This window comes from Poeciliopsis prolifica, unplaced genomic scaffold (genome assembly GCF_027474105.1).
Source record: "Poeciliopsis prolifica strain line A6 unplaced genomic scaffold, Auburn_PproV2 SCAFFOLD032, whole genome shotgun sequence".
Lineage (NCBI taxonomy): Eukaryota > Metazoa > Chordata > Actinopteri > Cyprinodontiformes > Poeciliidae > Poeciliopsis > Poeciliopsis prolifica.
In genome coordinates this window covers 5,363,184-5,378,313 of record NW_026562407.1, presented here as the reverse complement: position 1 = coordinate 5,378,313, position 15,130 = coordinate 5,363,184, and the positions used below count along the sequence as shown (strand labels likewise).

The 15,130-nt window shown below is 39.0% G+C and overlaps 1 protein-coding gene across 5 annotated transcripts in view; it reads right to left on the bottom strand.

Moving 5' to 3' along the window:
- Nucleotides 1-14,930, bottom strand: part of adgrl3.1 (adhesion G protein-coupled receptor L3.1) — a 259,349-nt gene extending 244,419 nt beyond the window's left edge. For 3 of the 5 annotated variants that reach the window (XM_055050951.1, XM_055050948.1, XM_055050949.1), the window contains exon 1: nucleotides 14,241-14,929. The gene's annotated coding sequence lies outside the window, so the exon portion shown is untranslated. Of the gene's footprint in view, nucleotides 1-3,341; nucleotides 3,389-14,240 lie in introns of all 5 variants that reach the window. The other 2 variants (XM_055050947.1, XM_055050952.1) reach the window with 2 other exon arrangements.
- Between the last annotated feature and the right edge of the window lie 200 nt (nucleotides 14,931-15,130).

Here is a 15,130-nt window from a genome sequence, read left to right as displayed (position 1 = left end):
AACAGGAAGGGAGTGGATGTCAGTAGCCTGAAGAGAGAGATCTGACATCTCAGCTCCCACTGTCTGTCACTCTGTCTTCCAGATGATGTATGGACGTTGTATGGCACCACTCACCCAGCAGAGTCAGTCAATACCACCATGCTGAGGAATGCCGAGGAGAGACAATAGGAGGCTCTGACCCTTGTTATGGAATGACAAACCTCTTGTGAGGGAGGTTGGGGAAGGCACAGAGCTAAGAAAAAAATCAGAGGGTCTGTTTCTTTTATAAATACATCACTAAAGCTGAAATGACACACCCATATCATAAGAGATGACGAAAAGTAGTAACGCAAAAAGAATGAGATAGGATTTTGGCAATATGTTAGGTAGGATGAAGAATCTTTCATTACTCTGGATATAAATAATCTGGAATGAATGTGGGATAATTAAGTCCAGGTTTGACTCATCTATACATTTAGGGGTTTTATGCTTAATTTTTAAAGGTTTGCCAACAGAGTACAGGTCAAGACAAAGGTTGTGTTTTAAAAAGTCTCTGTTCAGTGCATAATTACGTAGATCAGATTTGATAAATTTTATATTTTTCACTTTTGCTAGAGTTCATCAAATTCTATCCAGACACATTTAAAATCTGTTAAATAGCTCCTTAGTTTAAGCTATGTAATAGACTGAATCAGATATGAACTTTATCATTATTAGTGCCCAATAGTAACACGTAGGGCTGCACAATACATCACAACTTTATCAACGTCAATGTCACTGTGCACCACATAATGCATGCACTCAAGCTCTCTACTAATTTTCTGAGGTTTGTGTTTGCTCTCAACCCAAAGCAGAAAGACATTAACATATTTTATTTATTTATTTATTGCAAGTCATATCACTATGTCAACATTCTCCAGAATTGCATGTTTTTTTTCATCTCATGCAATCCTAGCTGTATACGCTGATTAAAAAGTCACAAAACCTTTTCCACCTAACTGTCTGATGTTAAGTGTAAGAGACTTAACTTGAGCAATTTGAGATCGGTAAGAGTTACCAAAAATATCCAAATAATAACAGATAGGACATTTTTATAATTAAGACTTTTTGACACACATCACAACCTTTTTTTGTAAACCATTGGCATGTAATGATGTCAATGGTTTTATAAACCTTTAATTGCTTAATTCAGACTATTTAATTGGCATACATTTTTATGGACCTCAACACGACTGGTTCATCCTTGGATGCCATTTCGAGACGCCTTAAGGCAGTGATACCCAAAGATTTTCTGGGTCCCCTTATGGATTACAATAAAATCAAAAAAAAAAAAGATTTATTTTTTTTTAAATCAAGTGGGCACACACATCGTTCAACCAGACATGAACCTATACACATATTTTGTTTTCAAACTCCACTGAAGTTTGTTTCACACTTTAGGTTGCAACAAAACACACTGCAAACCGTCTTTACAGTGAAACACTTTTGTGTAACTTTTTTTTTTTCATTGACCAATACCGTTTCCCGTGCCCCCTGCAATGGCACTGCACCGCCCACTACCCAAGGGGGCGCACCCCACACTTTGGAAACCACTGCCTTAAGGTGTCAAATCATCTGTTCTAACAATTAAAAAAAGTCCAGCCATCTGTGAAGATGATGGCTGAAGCTTGTAAGAGGTTGTCATTTTTCATAGTCCTGCACCCCCATGGACTGAAAGGCCGCTAGGATAAGAAGCAGCTATTACTCCAAAAGTACACAAAAAGTAGTTTACAATAGTTTACAATAATGCATGCACTCAAGCTCTCTACTAATTTTCTGAGGTTTGTGTTTGCTAATGCACTTGAAGACAAAGATGTTAACTCGCATGCTCAGTGCACATATGAAACTACATTTAAAGTAGTTTCCCACAGTGACCATTGCTATATTGGGAGCAAAAAAGAAGAAGTGTGCAAGCTGAGAAATCTTTCCAATTGTGAAGTACAGACAGCAACCTCGTGCTGTGTGGTGTTGTCCAGCAGGAAAGTTTTGTACCAAAAGAAAATCTGTGGACATTGTGTGGGAAAACATGGCTTAGTTATACCAGTTCTGCAGTTCTTCAAGTTGCCAAATGCTAAAGTGGCAGATGCATCCTTTTTTACCTTTATGGATCTAATCGTGGAATTTTGTCCGACGTCAGAAGACACGTCTTACAAATACTTAATAAAACATAAAACCAGCACCTAATTAACACCCCTGAGCCTCTCTTCCACATCTACTCTCATTTAAATAGATTTTGCACTCCATGCACAAAAGTCCTGAAAACTGTGTCTGTAAATTCATCACATAAGACAATCTAGCCCCTACCAAGCATCCCTGAGTAGGCACACGAGATGAAAAATAAAGCCGCCCCCCACCACCACCCTCATCACCCCTTGGTTTCTCGCTCACCCGGGGGGCTCCGTTGCAGCCTGCATGCTAGTGCTGTTATCTGCTGCTTATTATTTGGCTGAATGAGCTGGAGCGGAGCTCACGGGCTCGTCTCTGACATAATGACTGATTACAGTTTTACAGCTCCCATCGAAAAAAATCCCCACAGTCACCACCGCTGCAACACCGCGGCTCAGCGTCACAAGCCAGATTTCTGTAAAAGGGTGACCGTGGAGAATGGCAGTAGGACGGAAAGCGGGGGAAGAGTATGTGGTCATTTCAAGTGACAGCGTAACTACTACCCAGTTCTCAAGCTGTCATGAGTGACAGAGACCCTCATGGGGACTTGGGTCATCAACCTGTTTGTCATGTAGTTTGGTAACAAGCAATACCTAAATGGGAAATCTTTATATAGCTCACAGTGGAAGAAGTCCTTCCATCCATTGTCTTTACCCACTTATCCCTGTGGGGTTGGTGCCCAACTTAGCAATCACTGGTGGAGTTCACCCTCGACTGGTTGCTAGTCAATCACAGAGCAACACAGAGACACACAGGACAAAAAGTGAAATACAAGTCAGTGCCAGACTTGTAAGCTCTAAGTGGGAGCCAAATTACCATTTGTTTCCATGATTTTCTGTTTCCCTGAGGTTATAACATAACATGGAGCCTTACCTATCAGTCTATCATGAGCAAAACCATTTAGTGATTACAAAACATCAACAAGGCCAAAAACTAGAACTGTGTTCAGATTAGATGAAGCCTTTGTTCTCTCTGTAGGTCTTAACACGCAATTAAAATTTGCTTAACATTAATACCAGGACATTTAAATTAAACATATATTGGGCAGTAGCAGAAGTTTTAAACGGATGTGTTATTTGGTCTTTACGGCAGATGACCATGCAAAAATATGACAAAACAAAACAGAATTCATTTCCTCACAAAAAAATTAGCCTTACATGGTCATCTTGGTTCTTGGTTCCAGACCCCAATCTTGTAGAATCAGCTAAAGAGATGAGAGAACAATAACATTTTAATCTGTATTATTCAGCTTTGCGAAATCTTATAGCAAATATTAAATGCCATCATATAAGCACAAAATGGTTGGAAAAAGCATTAACTGCAGGCATGTTAAGTGATTTTGACATATATATATTAACAGATTTTTTTTCAACTTGAAAAGTGTAAATCAATTTATTTAGTGGCAATTTTTTATATGAATAGGCTGCCAGTTCATCAGACTAGAATGAAATATTTAAACAGCAAAAGCCTTTTTGAAAAATACTTCATCAAGAAATATGCTCATAAGAATGTGAATGTGATACAAAGTCTAAATACAGCTCAATGCAGAGCCAGAAACAAGCCAACTTTTGCAGCGGATTGTGTCAGCACTTTCCAAACCCCAGTTTTAAGGGAGTCAATTAGGTTCAAGGTGAGACAAAAATGTGTTGTCATTTAAACACGTTTACTCCACCGGGACACAGCATCAGTTCAGTCATCTTCACTTCAGAGGCAACAAAGGCCTGGCAGAAAAGGCTTATGTACGCTACTGGAAGCATAGATCTGCCAACGCTATACCAGCCTGCAGTGAAGTGCAATCGTAGGTGAACACATCTGAATTGCACCGTCCCTCTGAAGGTGACGACAACAGAATCTTTAGGAGGCTGCTAGCTAAGGCAGGCAGCCCTGGGAGATCCTATCCCACATGCTTAAACCAAATCCTATAGAATTGATAAGGAAAATCCATTTGGTTTAAGACAAGAGAACAAGCAGAGACTAAATTGCTGCAATGCATTTTGGAGATCCAAGGAGCTTAATGCCAAAAGAATATGCTCTTGCTACAGTACCAAACAACCAAAAAGAAAACGCATGCGAGATTAACACCAATTTTTATCACGATAACTTGGCACTTGCATAATGAAGTACTAAAATCTTACTGACGGTATGCGGTAACACAACTCTGAATGTAGAACTTGCTCTTACGGAGACACTGTCTTCATGCCTACTTCAACTGGTCAGCAAATTGTTCATTCCACGTAATTTAGTAAGGTTCCTTACAACAGTTTATCTTCCTTTGACCTTCCAAACTATTGTACTGTTTTGCTTAAAAAACCCCAAAAAGAACGGCATAAATCTGATAATACAACAGTCCTTGTCTGCCCGTTTTTCTACCATCAATTCTAAGTTCAGCAAAATCAACTTCTTATTGGAACTGAAACAGTGATGATTCAGTTCCTCCAGGGATGGAGGATCTGCTTTGTTTGAAGAGACAGACAGAGCTTAAGTGTCAAGAAACTTCAGCAAAACATGAAGCCATATCCAAACCCATTCAGAACCAGATCTGATCATCTTGTTTATACTGCAGTTGAACTCAAATGCAATATGTGTTTTTTGCATGTCTGCCCAGTTACCTCTTTTAATGAAACTCTGCAAGAGTCAATTTTTGTCTTGCTTGTCTCAGCCATGTGTTTCAGGCTTCCGTAACTTTTTGTCTCAGCACACCGTCTGGTTTTCAATGCAAAGTGTGAAGCTCCTGAATAGCCAAGAATCTGCTGCCAAACAGCTGATAAATTATCCTGGTGGCTCCCAAAACTAACGGTCTTCCTCGCCTTTTGTTGTTCCATATTTTCTTTATCGTTTCTCTTTTGTTCCTTTTATTTCTTAGAATGAAGTGGCATTTACACCCCAGATATAATCAAAGGCAACTTAATATGATAACTGGACCATTGATTGTTTTCTGTACATTTCCTTTATCATTTTGATTATGGCATTTGACTAAATGTAATGTTTATTGCTCTTTTCAAAATTGGTCAGTGGATCCATCCATCTCTTTTCTGTACACCGTAGTCCCTAGTTGGGTTGGGACAGGTACTGGTGCCTACCTCCAGCGAGACATTTCAGGTGAGAGGCAGGGTACTCCCTGGACAGGTCACCAGTCTGTGGCAGGGCAACATAGAAACAAACAATCGCGCACACACAGACACCTCGGGAGAATTTAGAAAGACAAAATAATGTTTTTGGACTGTGGGAGAAACCTGTGTGATACTGTGATCATCTTTTCTGCAAGGCATTTAAGGTTGCTTTTTTTCACAGTTTGGACTTCTTATGAAAGTTTCCAATGATAAAGAAAGGATGGAAAACTAAACTGTCAATAATCCTTGAGTCCCCGGGGTGGATTAGTTGGTGCCCAACTCGAAACTTTCTTGATGAAATGCTGAAAAATGCCTATGCATGGATATTAAATCAGAATGAAAAGTGCAGTAGAAAAATAGCTTGAAGTCATTTTAAGTCTCCAAATCTGCCTCTGCTCAAAAGAGATGCGGTTAATATTAGACCAACACATCTCAGTGACAGAAAAATTAAATATCACAAAGAAAAAGGACAAAAGAAAATCTTGAAGACAAAAAAAACAAATGCCATGCACCTGAAATCTGCAGTTAGAAAAAACACAAAAGTTATCTTTATTTCTCTTTGCTGGAAAATTAGTGGTCAGATCAGGAGGTCCCTGAGGTTTAGGGAGGCGTAAATACTAACCGTCATTTCCATTAATTTGTATGCGGCTGCAGGTGCACCTCCTTGTTAAGTATTCAAGCCAAAACCTGCCTCCCAAACAGGCCATAAATTAACTTCTTTTAGAGCTGTGCCTCAGAGAAGCACTGCATCTTTGTTTGAATCCTCTTCACTGGACTAAAGTTCACGACTAAGCAGAAGAAAAAAGGCTTTTAAAACAAAGCCATGAATAAAAGCAAGAAAGAGAAATAAAAATTGGCATTATATTGTAAGTTGCAGATAGACAAATGTAACTGATTTTACAGTGTTGTAAAGAGGTTGATGCACTGCTGCTCTGTCAGGCAGTGTCAGTTTGATAGCTTTTGGTCAGCTTTTAACACCATCAATGGGGTTGTAAGAGCGGCTGGGCTTGCTCTAAATGCTAAGTTGACATTTTTGGGTCCATATCGGCACTAAAGGCGAGACGTCGTTTTTTTTTTTTTTTTTTACCCCACTCTTAGACATGCAATTCCCCAAGCCAGTAGTAAAAGCAGCGTTAACAATATTGTACAAAATGCTTCTTTGGCATACAGATATAATCTTTAAGAATGGCCAAACTGATTTCAGGGCAACTGACTGGGTGGCTTTACTGTATGCTTGTCATCATCTGCAATCATCATCGCTTCTGAACTATGCAATTACATCTGCAGATGCTTGTTAAGGCTTTGCACTCATGCAGACTTTATATTACTGCCTGAAGAGGTTGCATTAAAGTCTTAGCTGCTAAATAATTTGCCCCCACCCCCCTTCCCCAAAAGGACAGCTTAAGTGGCAAATCAAGGGTATAAGGGTGCCTCACAGATAACTAAGAGCGCAACCTAAAACCGGAGAAAGCACTGGCAGCAGTCTTGACTTGAGTTTGATAATAAACTAGCCTTGAAGGCCCTTGCTGAAATTAAAAGCATAAATGAATCCGTCATGCCACTACAGTTCCAAAGCACAGCTGGCCCGACAGTAGTTGCAAAAGAATGGCAACAAATACCGACCAGAAATCAATGGCAACTGGAGAATTTAAAATAACCATTCAGATTTTTTTCCAAACCCTCCAACTTTCCTTGCGAATCCCCAAATATTAAATTATAGTCAAAAAATATGTCCATGTGCCGGTACACACTGGAAATTTGTATTATAAATATTGTCATGCTAATGTTTGCATATAGATTTAAGAACTTTTTTTCCCCATATCCTTACTGAGGAAAATTTGCAATGGTTTATGATTGCATTAACTCTTTTGTGAGCATAATAATGAACCAGATTTTTCCTCAATTGCGATATCTAGTTTTAACGTTAACTAGCTTTAGCAGCTTTTCATCAAAACTAAACAAAAAAAAACCCTAAAGCACAATTTACTTGTTTAGGATGAGAAATATGTATGTTTTGAAAACAGTACAAGCTAGGCGCGAAAGAAATTTTAGAGACCCTAACCCTTATCCGACCAAATCTTTTTTTTTTCCCACCATACATAGTTTGCCTGCTAATTAAGTCATGAAGGAACAGCAATAAATCACCAATAGAAATTATACACAAAAAGTGTTTTGCAAACAACTAGAAATAAATATTTAATCCATCTTCCAGCTACTCAGAGAGTTTAATTACAATCTAGCCAAACATGCAGAAAAAATTCGAACAAATGGTTATATTTTTTGAAATAGCTCCTATAGTCTTTTTCATATTCTTCCTTGCTGAAGAAGCACTGCAATGGCTTTTGATTGCAGCCCTACTCTGTGAACGTCTGGGAATGTCTTTTGTGCAAGAGATGATGAAAATAATTTATTCTCTACTGTGGCAACTGCCTTTTAGCAATACCGAACCAGTTGTCCTTACATTCTAAATTGTTCCAGCTTTCTGTGAAAAAAAGCTATGTTATTTATGCTAAAAAGATCATGGAAACTTTCATGACTTTGTCTTTTTTTTTAAAAAAAAATCAGCAGAGGCGTTTGCATACTAAAACACTGGATAGCATTATTTTTCAACACCAATTATGTTGGTGACAAAAATCACCAGTATGTTGGTGAAAAAAGCTAATAAAACCTACGGTAGCTGGGTTTTTGATAAGAAAATCTGTAAAAAGGCTGGCTTCTAAGCTAAGATTGAGGAAACTTATAACGCTTTCAATTAACCATCTCCAGTTTAAGTTCTACATATTTTTTGCAGAATATACTTCTTTACCGAGTGGTTTTGTGTTTGGTTGTGCTGATTGGGAGGCCGTATGTAACAGTTGCCACTACCACAGAGAATTCAAGTTGAACCTTGAAAAAGGTCCAGTCGTGCTGTATTTTGTTTTATTTTTCATAAACCTCTAGGAATCATTAAGGATATATTCCTGGCACAAAAACTTGCGTTTACTCAATGGCAGATGGAGAGCATTGATTTCTCCCACTATTTTACAGAACGCTGGAACTGCCTCATGCACAGGTTTTTACAAACTCTGACATTAGTGCATCTGTACAAAATGCTATCTGCTCATGTCATGTTTCATTTTTACAGCCCATTTCACACATTTTTCAAAACCGCTCCTTTTTTTTTTTTACGATCCAAGGCTATGACAAACACAAAAACTCATGTCAATCACTTAAACCTTCTTATGAAAGGTCTTCTCAAACCATGCCGCTTTAACAGTACATTAATTACTTTCTCTTCTTACAGCAACTTTTGTAGTGTTCTCTGCTTTTCCAAAGTTATTACACACCAACGGCTCCAAACATTGTGGTCAATCGCCTGCCACATAAAGAAAAAACAAACAAACTTGAAACTGTCTGTTTTTCCCATCAAATCTCCATTTAATCTCAAACCCCATTTCCTACCACTTAATGCTCAAACGGTTGCGAGAGCTTCTGTCAAAACCTTTGTGTCCAAGGTCTTTATGAGACGGGGCAGGAAAAGTGTGGAGAGGCTTGCACCTTGAAGACCTTTTCTTGGCCACGAGCCTCTTTTTTTTTCCATTCTCGAGCTCTTGCTTCTCTTTTTGTGTGACATTCCTGCCAGATTGAGGGCCCCAACTGAGTGACCTGCCTTATGCCTAACAGCGTGACAGCTGCAGTCACAGAAAGACCAAGGGCCTCAGGTTAGCAGTGGGTGACATTTACCTAACAGGAATGGGAATACACCATCCCAAGCAATCTGCCTGTGTTCAGGTTCTTTAAGGGACAAACGTTTCAAGTTCGTAAGTTATGTATGGAGCCACCTAAACTGGAATATTTTGGTCATTCCGTCTCCTGTCATTTTAAAGCTCACGGGAAAAACTCAGTCAACAGCATAATCTGTCATCTCCCCCCTCTCTGAAGATGTTTGTATGATGCTTAGCATGTCAGCATCCAGCTGCAGGGATAAACAACCATTCAGCTGCCAAACAAGTTTTAAAAATCCATCATTTAGACAGTGTGTCTGAATCCAGAGCCATTTTCTTCTGTACTGGACGTATTTTCTAATTTGTCAAGCATCTCAGACTGTGCCACTTGTGATAAGTGTAAAAATAAATAAATAAGAGGGAGAGAAGAGAGGACTTTTTCTCCTAAGAACAGTAATGTACTGTTCTGCAAGATTTCAAGGTTTTTATGTACTGAAAGAGACAGCTGGCTGCAGGGGGAGAAGAAAAAAAAGCTTCCGTGTATAAATGGACAGAAATAAAGGAACAGGAAAATTCTCCATTCTGCAAATTCCAAAGGTTTGAGCTTGCAATCACAAAGAAAGCAAACGTTAAATAAATAGGTAGCCGTATGTGTCATCAACACATATTCTGTCCACCGTTTGTATTTAAATCCATGACTGCGACTGAAATAAATTCCAGTTTGTACAAAGCAGACCAGTGCAGCAAGTATTGACTGCCTATTATTGTATGAAAGCAGGCGCAATGCTGCCGTTTCCACATGTAAGAAAGTGCCTGCTGAATGGTAGCCATAGAGACCAACAATTTTTACAAGAATCGCTGCACTTCATCTCATCTTGAAGTAATTGCCAGCTGCCAATAAAAAAAGAAGGGCGAAAAAGGATGGGGAGTTTGAATGTTGTCTTTTGTCATGTCCAACTCAAATTAAACTTTGTTTTTAAGTTGCATAAACAGAATTTTGGATGTATATATGAAAATCTGTCCTTAAATAATCATTCAATGTTTGCCCATATATGGATATACAAGAAAAAAAAAGAGTGAGATAAAGACATAAAATATATTTTCATGCGTTATTTAGTTGTTGTTGTTGTTTTTTTACAGAATTAGTAGTCTTTAGTAGACACGTGGCAGTATAAGACTCTTATACTTGAGCAAACAAAGGCCAGCACAATAAGAATGCCACTTTAAGTAGGAATTCCACAAAGTTGGAGATGTCCCAGAAGATCAGAATATCCAATATGGCTGTTGGGCATGTAGACCATAATGGATGTTAGATATAAGCAGCACTTCTTGGTGGTTTGCACCTCATTAGACCCACAGGATACAGAGTTCTGTACAACCGCTATTTGTAAACAAGTTTAGTGTTTGAATGTCTAACCATGCATCACAATAAAACAGAATATCATGGAAAAGTTTTCATTTTTAGTAATTCAGATCAGAAATTAAAACTGATCACACATTGTGTGATATGTTTCAATGGTTTAATTCTACTGACTTACAGAATTATACAGCTAAAGAAACCTAAAATTAATTCAACAATTTTTTAAAATTTTGAATAAGACACTGAGGTGTTCAGAAAGTAGTAAGTTTCTTTAACTGCAACCTTCAGCTCGTTTGCATTGTTGACTCTGGTGGCTCTAATCTTCCTCTTTAAAATAAGGGGTTTATATAAAGCTATAGGGCTCCGGCCAAGCAGAGTACTACCCTGATCATTAATACAGGTTTTGGTGCTTTGGCGTGTATAAGCAGGTTTAAAATCCTGAAAGAATATGAAATCAGCATCTCAAAAAAGCTTGTGATCATGAAGTGTTAAAAAAGACTCAGGCAGCTTAAAAAAAAGAGGATCAGAAACAACATACTAAGCCCAAATGGTTGTTCATAAGCTTTCAAAAAACATGTCAAGTCCACACATTTACCTTCCACTCAACTTTCAAAAAAAATTGTTGAATACAGCTATCTGAACTCAGCAATGACCTTTTATGGCTTACCATGACCATCTACTGTATTCTTCTCAGGTCAGAAGTTTTTCTGATTGTACTGGCTACAACAAAACCCTTTTGTAATCAAAATATAAATAAATAAAAATTCCATCAACCAACATAACAGTTCAATTGTGATTTCAGGTTTTTAATAAAGTACCTTTTTATGATATTTATGCTAAATTATTAAGAAAGACCAGTAAATTTAATAGGCATATCATTATTTCCTATTACATATTTGTACTTGGCGCCACAATGAGTAACTCCCACTGGTTTCTCTAATCTCAACTACAATGTGACATAATTCCTAGATCCTACTGGCAACTCCAGAGCCAAATCAACACAACATTAAAGCCCTTGTCACTGTATTACCATCTGAGTTTGAACGAAGCGTTTTAAAAGATGACCAGAGTACACTGAAAGCATCCTGAGACTCAGTAAAAAAGCAATTATGCAAATTTATATGTAAAGCTATGTCGTATAAACCATAGAGCTCAAGCCCAATCCTAACCTAATAAAGACTGAGTGAGAGCCCCAGCTTCTTTCCACAAATTGGAGTGCTCCTTTCTTGTCTAAAATGGTAAAAAATCAAATCAATGGAAAGATATTTACAGAGGAGGGGGAGAGGGACCATCTCTCCAACCCAAGAAGGAATAAAAAAATAAAAAAATCTTTTTTCAGAGGGCAACAAAATTAACCCGCATTACTGCAATGCACAATTCAGCAGAAATATATGAGTCAATGAACAAACAAAAGGCACTAATTAACTTTACTAAACCATGACTTGCAAGAAGAAAGCCTTTTTTATTTTTCAGGTTCAGAGTTCAGATAATTTTTTTCAGATAAAAACAGAGGCAGCTTTTATAATAAATTAAGACAACTACTGAAGAAACGGGGTAGAAGCACTGTGCTTGTTTTTACTCCAAAGGTCATGGTTTTAACTTGTAGCTTCAGCTAAAATGCCTCAACAGAAAAATTGTGAATTCTTTTTGGAAGCTTCATTTTTAGAGATGTCGCTGAGGTGTTGAGTTTTCCTCCTTCAGTGATAACCTCCACAACAAAGAGCGTTTCCATCAGTATGACCTTAGTTTTGCTTAAAAATCTCTATTTGATTTGTTGGTGCATCTCTAATATAGCACATGATGTGGAGATTTCTGATTAAGCTGAACTGATTTTCAAATTTAGATTGCATTTGAATTTTTTGCCTCCACCTCTGCATTTTTTTTCTTACTTGCTCTTGACAGTTTCTGTAATGTCAATCTAATGGGACAAAAGCTACAGAGTGCTTTAAAGGCCTAAACATTTCTGAGCAAACAGAGCACAGATTCTCTGCTGATGAGCCACGTTACCGGTATGGCCAATCAACGGATCTGAATCAATATATCATTTTGGGGCAAAATTATATAAGAATCTTGATTTGGATTCAGAAGAATAAATCAGCTGATGTTTTCACACAGAAAAATCTAAAAATATGGATGCATTTTTAAAATTGTAACTACATTTCCAGTAAATATAGAGGAAATGTATCAATATATTTGAAAAAGTGATTAAATGCAGTTATTGTAACATCTTTAACAATACTTTTGCAAATGTGTGTTTTTTGTTGTTTTAACTTTTGAGTATCACTTTTATCTTTTTCACAATGTCACAAACCACGGAAACATTTTCTTCTGCCCAGATCTTCCATCCTTATTGTAGCTCATTTATTTAAACTTTTTCAGCTTCTCCTACTGCTTATTTGCCACGAAACAAGCATCATCTTTCTTTTTTCCCCCTCTGAATGCCCAATACAGCGCACTGCTTAATTTGCAAACGAACCTTAACAGAAAAAAAAAAAGGCAAGGAAGCAATTATTTTATTTCCTCCCACCATTGTCCCATCAGGTATCACACCAGATGCTGGGTTCAGCCGCCGCTAGATTAAATACAACCCAGATTATATCCCTGAAGGAGCAGCACTTAAAGCTGAGTCAAAACGGATGAGACAAAACAAAGTGCAGGTTGGCTTAACAGTTTAGTCAGAAAGGTTCAAATGTCCCCTTGAGTTTTCCCCTAGAGGGTGGGGGACAAGTCAAGGTTTTTCACTGCTGGTAGAGAGGCAAGTTGCATGTGCATGTGTGTGTGCAGACTGCACGAATGTGTGATGTTCTTCAGGGAAATTCCAGCTATATGCAATATGTGACAGATGGTGCTGCAGTCCTGGATATTATAGTCAAAATTGCCAGATAAGGACGCAACAAAAAAAAACTGCATCCCTAATGTTCTGGAGACAGAAAATGAGGAGGAGGGGAAATCAGATTCAATTCCAAGTGATCATCTTCACCCTTCTTTCTTTTGACAGTGAAAGACATCCTTCTCTTCACTTTAAAGGTTCGGGCACAGTGGGGCCTCTCAAAGTTGAAGTTTCCCCTTCTCTCCAGCAGCATGTCTGTAAACATGGAGCCATTTGCAGCCATGTCTGTTTGTTAGTGCATTAAATAATGATGCGTGCTGTGCAGTATTCATACCTCTTTGGCCGCGCCAGATATTTTCTGCAAAAAAAAAAAAAAAGCCAGCAGATGTAAACAAGTCAACGGTGACGGCGAGTCGTGCATTTGGCGGAAAATGTGTCGATTGTGCATGGCGAGAGGCACTGCGACTTCAGTTTTTATACTGAAGTCACACTCGTACCCTTTAATAAAAAATTCAGAAGCTGCTGCACTGCTCAGGCCTGCATTTTTTTCGAGCACCTTTTTTTTTTTTTTTGCAAAGACACAAAGCCTTTCAGAGTCAGGTGCATCTCACACAACTGAAGGCAAGAAGAGGGGGGGGAAAAACTTACTTTGTATTCATTCAGCTTTCAAACTTCTTAGACCATTTGTGTTAGTGTGAATAGGAGAAATTCTGATTGACTGAATATTAATCAAGCGCTCAAAGGCAGGTCGGATGAATTAGTCCGAGATGGAAACTGAAACGTCTCGAATAGTTATGACCAACAGCCAACCTGCGCGCTGCTCTCTGCTCTGATTGTGTCCACACACACACACACACACATACAAAAGAAAGACACAAAACGCACAGTCGTGCCAATTTGAAATAATTAACAGTCGAGTTCAACATTACAGAGCCCCTCTAACGCCGCTGCAGGCTTTTCATTCGCGGACATTATTATCGCCCTGAGCCGAATCTGCAGGATAACAGGAGATGCGCGCAGCAGCAAAAAATGCAGAGGAACGCCACACTTACCGCGCTGTTTGGAGATCACCGGTAAAACGTGAAGGGCGCACACGCGCTGATTCAAAGCGTGCGTTAATTTCTCGCCCGGGGGGTTAAAAAAAAAAAAGAATGAAGAGAAAGAAAGAAAGAAAGTGTCCTCATCAGGCGATGCGCAGCGTGCGTGAAGACTTTGATGGGGGGTTGAGGAGACAGCGCAGCGAATCCAGCCGCTGGGTTTAGTATCCTGTGAATCAGTCTGGTTGTGGCTCCACTATCCGAGGTGGGGAGAATAAAAGAAAAATAAAACAAAACGCACAAGCTCTCTTCCTTGGCGTTGCATCCACGGACACTGTCCCCACTTCTCTCTCTCTCTCTCTCTCTCTTTCTTATTTATTTATTTTTTTTACATCCCTGCGCACCGCCACAAATCGACCCTCCGGTGCTGGGTCTTCATCACGTCCCGGGAAACCTGGAAGAGCGGCACCTCACCGGTCATAATACAAGACAAAAACAAGAGAGACAAAAAAAAAAAAAAAAAAAAAAGAGTATCCAGAAGACTCTCGCGAGCACAAAAAAAAAGAGAGGCTTATTTTCTTTCAAGTCTGGTGATCAGGGTCCAGAAAAAAACTGCGCTCTCGGCTACTATGACAAACCAATTGTGCACAGTGGCTGGGAGTAAATCTGTACGGAAAGCAAAGGCGGTTTTGGAGCGCCAGTGAAAAGGTGAGGGGAAGAGCTCGGATGTGCACTGCCGCTCTCACCGTATACTCGGGCTCCACCTAGCAGCAAACCCGAGACAACATGCGGCTGCGAAGCCTCAACTAATATTGTGTATTTTGTGCCCGGGGCTGGCGAGCAGACCTGTGTTATATTACATTCTGTGTGAGTCTGTGACTGCAATATTTAAGAGAAAGTCCTCT